Source organism: Eriocheir sinensis, chromosome 65 (genome assembly GCF_024679095.1).
Source record: "Eriocheir sinensis breed Jianghai 21 chromosome 65, ASM2467909v1, whole genome shotgun sequence".
NCBI classification, from domain to species: domain Eukaryota; kingdom Metazoa; phylum Arthropoda; class Malacostraca; order Decapoda; family Varunidae; genus Eriocheir; species Eriocheir sinensis.
The window spans coordinates 3,576,691-3,582,985 of record NC_066573.1 but is presented as its reverse complement, the minus strand read 5'-3'; positions in this window follow the sequence as shown (position 1 = coordinate 3,582,985).

Sequence of the window (6,295 nt, the reverse complement as noted above, 5' to 3'; positions counted from 1 at the left end):
ATGCTATACTAGTGAAACCAATGCCAACGTTATCTTACCATTTGGGTGATAAGTCAAGTTTATAATCCACTATAAATCTATCATAAGAGTTAGCTAAGTTTTACGTAACCTCCTAGGCTTAGTGGAGCCGTATGTGGCGATCAGTCAGTGCGATTCACTCTGACATCCGAATCCTGAGTGACTCATCACCGCAAGGTGTTTATTATATTGTCTCCTAAATGGACGAAATTTTAACTCTTCACTTGTGTGTGGGGTGTTAAAGCATAATTTCATCACCCCAAACACCATAATATTATAGCTACATAGAACACAAATCAACTAGCTTCGACTAAGCCTCCACCTGTGTGTTTCATGAAGCGTTACTGTGCCAGCTCAAATTCTACTGCTTCATTTACGAGTCCCGCTCGCTTGGTTCAGGCAAGTGAACCCACACCCAACACACGCAGTGATACCAACATGAGTAGCCTGTTCTCAATGACTTCGTCCCTGGTGTCAGTTTGTATCGCGCTGAATGTGTAACGATAGTTTTTTGAGTGTGTGTACGAAGATGGCTTTTTAGAACGCTGGGTTAGGTTATGTCAGGAAGGGTTATCTTTGGCCAGGTCTGGTGAAGTCAGGTCACGTTGACAATATACATACAGAACAAGCAGCGGCATGAAGATAACGTCAGTATATGTGCGTAGTTTGTGTTCTTCAGGTAACTGGCCGCTGCTGTTGACAATGGCCGGCGGAATATGTACGTGTAATCAAGTTCTGATAATCTGCAGTTTATGTGAAGGCCTTGCTCTGCAGCCTCGTAGCTTGCATGAACCATCGCGCAGCAGCTGTCATGGGCGGCGGAGGTGGGGGGTCGGGTGACGGGGAGTGTGAAGTGGAAATACAGACACATCCGGCCTTACATATTGGTGACTTCTATATTGGCATTAGCCCTTCGTCCTTTTTTTTTTTGTGTGTGTGTGTGTGTGCAGGTTCATAACGCCTTTATGCTGTATGGGACGATTTTTACAGTGAAGCCTAATATTTAAACTTTTCCATTTTTTTCGTAAACAGAAGAGTAGCAGCTGTCTTGGGGGTCTAGGGGCGTAAGGGAGGAGTAAGGGAGTAAGGGAGCATGACTAGAAAGTACTCCTAGACACACGCTACCGTATACTGTTACTCTCGGGCCCTCCTGGAGCCACTACTCGCCGGGGCCGCGGGGAACTGGCCAGTTTGTGGAATTTACGAGCTTGTAACACGAAGGCTTTGTCCCCACCGGCCTGACCTAAGCCATGAAGGTGGGGAAGGTGTGTTGGGGAAGATGAAGGAAGGGTGGAGAAGGGAAACGAGGAGGAAGCAGAGGGGAAGGAAGGAAACCGGGGAGAAGTCGAGGGAAGAGAGTGGCAAGAGTAGGGAGTCAGGAAGTAGGAAAAGAAGGGAACAGGAGGAGAAATGAGGGGACAGATGACAGATAGGAAGAGACTAGCGGAGAGGAGAGGAAGGTTGGTGTGAGAAGGCGAGTCTGGGTAGAAATGAAGGAAGGAAGAAAGGAAAGGGAGAGGTGAGGGAAGAAAGGAGAAAAGTGGTAAGTGAGGGATGCGAGGAGGTAGGAGAGATGGTCGGGGCGTAAGGGATGAGTTGAGGGAGGAGGAGGAGGAGGAGGAAGAAAGTTTGCTAGTGCGGTGAGAGCTTAGACAGGGCGAGGGGACGAGGAGGCGGGCGTGGGTGAGGGGAAAATTTAGATGTGTGTGCGATAAGGAATGCGAGGGAGGGAGAAGTTTGGGAGTTGGCGAAAAGGAGAGGAGGAAAATAAGAAACGAGATATATAAATAAAAAAAAGATACATAAATGAGAAATGAGAAAAAAAGAAGAAAAAAATAAGACGAATGTAAGTTGCCACATATATGAAGACAGTCTTTCCTTCCAACAAGAATTTTGGCAGGCGAGATCGGAGGAGGAGGAAGCGGAAGTGGAAGAGGAGGAGAAGGAGGATTGTGGGAGTGGATCGGGGCGCGTGGATGGGAAAGCTTTCAATCCCGTAATCCTGATTTGGATGCCGCGTGAGGAAACGAGAGAATCTTTCCAATTCTTCCCGATTTAATATGTCATTTAAATTTCCAATGAAAGGGCCTCTCGCGGGGCTGAGGGATAAGCACACCGGCGCCCGGGGATGTGTCTTGAGGGGGCTGTTGGTGTCACCTCTGAAGAGCTTTAGTTTAGGCCTTCCTGCTGCCTGTTTTAAGCTTCCTGGACCCATATTCTCATTCTCAAACATTTCTGGACTCACACAGCCACATTGGATAAGGCTTTGGTTAACGTTGTGGGTGTTTCCATGGGTAGCTTTACAGTGATAGTTTGACAAGGTTTCTGCACCACTAACGTCAAAATCATTTATGATAATCCGACTAACCTCCTTTGTGGCCTTTGGAAATAGTAGTTGTGGGAGCCAAAAATGTCTGGGAATATGGTCTTGGCCAGGTTTTAGGGCAGTTTTGGGAGCACATCCAACCGCTTGAGACTATACCATTCCATGTGTTACAACGAAAGGATAGAGTCGAGGGGACATTCACCATAAGGACGTTGTTTTATATAAGGGTTCAGATTTAGAGAACATTCATGTTTGTGTGAAGGTTACGGTGATTCCTTTTTTTTCTTTTGGTGTGTCACCGCCTTGTGCTTGCTTTGAAAATATATAAATTGCTTCGTTTTCATTGGCCAGTTTCATAACTTCCTCATCTGTCTTTCTCCTGCACTCGTAACTTCTTTTATTGCCCTCATTCCTTAATTTCTTTTCCATGACCTTTCTTCCATTTTTCCTTTCCTCCTTCCCATGCCCTCCTATAGCCTTATGACCTCTCCTTACTTTCCTTTTTTACCTTCCCTTTGATGAATTGCTATTGCTCTCCCTTGATTTCTCTCCTTCCTCTCCTTACTTATTTTTCTCTCGCTTTCTCTTCCCTCACTCCCCCTTCTAACCTCTTTCTTTCCTTCTAATGGCCTCGATCTTCTTAACCCCTTTCTATCCTTCCCTTTCCTCTTTCCCCTTATCTTCATTCCCATCTCTTTAAGAGCCAGCCAAGCGAAGGCACCTCACCCTCTTAAGCTGGAGTGCCCTCACTGACCCCGCCAAAAGGTTCCGGAACACACTACTTGGACCCAGAAAGCCCTCGTGTGTGTTTCCTAGTGAGGGAATGTTTGGTTGGCACTCTTGGGACTCCGGGGGTTGGTGCTTATTTGGTTGGTACCCCTGGAGATTGGTTTCCGCTTTGGTTTGCGCTCTTTGGGGTTGATTTTTCTGGGGTCAGGACTACTAAGGTTGGCGATACTGGGAGGGATTGAGAATTCGTGGTTTAGGTTGGCGTATCTTGGGTTCTTTACGCTCTAAGTTGTCATTTCTAGAAGTTGACACTTTTGACGTTGGCACTCCATGAGATTTGAGACTTAAGGTTATTTTCATAATGAGTTATTTTTAAGTATATATGGGTTGGTGTTTATAGGTTTTCATTCCTGTATTGACATTCCTTCGGTTGGCACACCTTGAACGCGCATTGGGTTGGTTTTGTTTGGAACTTTTTTAGGCTAACATATAAAATTCTCTTTAGGTTGGCTCTACCTGGCTGGTAACTCTATAGGCTGTCCATTTCCGAGTTGTTACACTTTAGAACTCGTTGGGTTGGCACTCAAGAACTCGTTAGATTGGCACTCCTTGGGATGACACTCCAGCAGGAAGGTGTTCACGTTCGGATTCCCTTCAAACACTCGTGGAGCGGTAAACGAGAGGCATGAGGCAGCCACTTGCAGCGTGGGGCATCACTCGAAGCACCGCGTAATGGCGTGCTTGTCCGGGCTGAGGCGAGCTGGAACGGCGGTAGGGAGGGAGGGAGGAAGAAATGGGTAGAAGATGGGAAGGGGCGAAAGGGGAGGGTTAAGGTTAAAAGGAGTGTTAAGGATAGAGGAATATGAAATGTGGGTGAAGTGATTAAAGGAATGGTTGTGAAGGAACGGCATGAAAGGGTTAAGGAGGTAGGGAAGAAGCGATTAAACAGAAAAAGAGGAAAGGATGGAGTAAAAAAAATGGATTGAGAAAATAGAAGACATATAGATAGATAAACATAAATAGATAGATAGATTAGAGATAAGTGTGTGTGGATGTTACGATGATTGTCCATCTATATTACTCATGATTATACTTGATCTGTCGAAGTCGATTAACCGCCACGACAATATCATCAACCTTTGCCTGCTCCCTGATCGCTCATGTTTGCTTCCTGCCTCTGTGTTAACACCAAGCATCCTTAACCGCACTTCCCTCCTACCCTCACCCAAACCCAAACATGCTCCACCCTCAGTGCTACACTCCTACACATGTTAGCGTCTTTGGAAAGGGTTCTGAACCGCGACACCACGCATATCAGGTAAGCTATGAATCCCCTAAGTGCTGGACTGACACTTTCCCCGATGCCGGTAATGTACTTTGGGAGTTTGTGAAGGTCGTGTCAGGCCTGGAGACGGTCTGCCACCTCTCGCCGCCGCTCAGGAAGTGTACTCAGGACTGGAGGGGCAAAGCGTGTGTCAGGGGTGTCGGGAATGGCCTGACGGAGATGTGTGCGGGAAAATGTAGGAGAGAGAGAGAGAGAGAGAGAGAGAGAGAGAGAGAGAGAGAGAGAGAGAGAGAGAGAGAGAGAGAGAGAGAGAGAGAGAGAGAGAGAGAGAGAGAGAGAGAGAGAGAGAGAGAGAGAGAGAGAGAGAGAGAATGGCAGTGTTAGGAGGTTACAACATTATCGTGCTGTATGTGACGTAACCGATGACTTATGGCAGGCCGGAGGGCGAGGCTGACGGACGGAAGTTATTGTTTTATACGTATATGCAGCTGTAAGATTGTCGACCAGGCTGCTCTTTCGTGCTTTACCGCCTTAAATCTCGTTCAAGTTTGAGAATGATCAAGACGCTTCATTATTTGTCTCTTTCCTTCCCTTCTCCTCCATTTCTTTCCTCCCACCTTTCTTTTTCCTCCTTCCGATTCCCTCTTTTTCACTCCACCTTTTTTTTTATCTCACCAGCTACTTTAAATTTTTCCTCCATTCCTCTCCATTACTCCTCCGCCTCAATGTTTTTTCTTTCTCTCTCTCCCTCCTTCGCCCCCTCTCTCTTTCCCAGTGTTCTCTTCCCTTAACCTTTCTTCCTTGCATCCATTCCTACAATTCTTTCTCTCCTCTCGCCATGCTTGTTCTTTCTCTGTCCTCCCTCCATTTCGTCGTGCACTTTTCTCTCTTGCTCATGGTCTCCTCCTCCTCCTCCTCGTCCTCCTCCTCCTTCTCTTTTCCCTGCAGACCACGCCTTAGCTCGACACAAAATAAATAGTTCACACAGAGTGGAGGAGAGGACAGGCGAGGAGACGAAACGAAGAAAAATATGTTTTGTAAGTTTGTATTCCTTTATGTTCTTGGATTATTGAGTTGTAGTGCGTGGATACTGTTGTTGTTCTTTTTAATCTTGTAGCAGTATTAGTAGTATAGTAGTAGTAGTAGTAGGAGTTAGTAGCAAGTAATATTTGGGGGGGATTTCCTTAGCAAAACATTATCATCATCAGAATGGTGGAAAAAGTTCCTCGTTAGACTTGATGTTTTTATGTATATTTCTGGTTAAGCGTTTCCGAAATACACCTTTCCTTTACAAACTAATAAAATTTCGCACAGAAAATCATCTGAGACCATAACACAGACACATTTACCACTATAACCCATTAATCGTTAGGGCTGAGCGGTATATAGCGGTTCGCGTGTTCTTTACCTCACAAGTTCCGAAGCTTCGTCTCGCTCGCTCGCCGCCGACCCGACGCGAAACCGATAAAATGAATCGTTGGCGAAAGGGACCCGACGGAGCTCTTATTGGAGTCATCAAGAGGTGGAGGTGGAGGAGGAGAAGGAGGAGGACGGGGAGGGGAAATATAAGAAAAGACTATGAGAGGAAGGAAGAGAGGAATAGGAGGAGGAAGAGAAGGATTAGAAAAGAGAGGAATGGAGAGAAGAGTAGTATTAATGGGGGGAATAGAAGGAGAAGGAATAGGAGTCGGAGGACCACGATGAAAGAGGAGGAGGAGGAGGAGAAAGAGTTGAAACAGATAGGCAGGAAAAATATTATGAGTTTGAGAAAAAGGAAGAGATGAAAAAATAAGGACGAGGAGGAGGTGTGGAGCAAAGTAGAGAAGATGAGGTAAAATAAAAAAAAAGAGAGAGAGGAAAGAGATATGGAGTAGAAGAAGGGGGACGGAGGCTGTGACCAAGAGAAAGAAGAAGAAGGAATACATAGGAAGAACAGA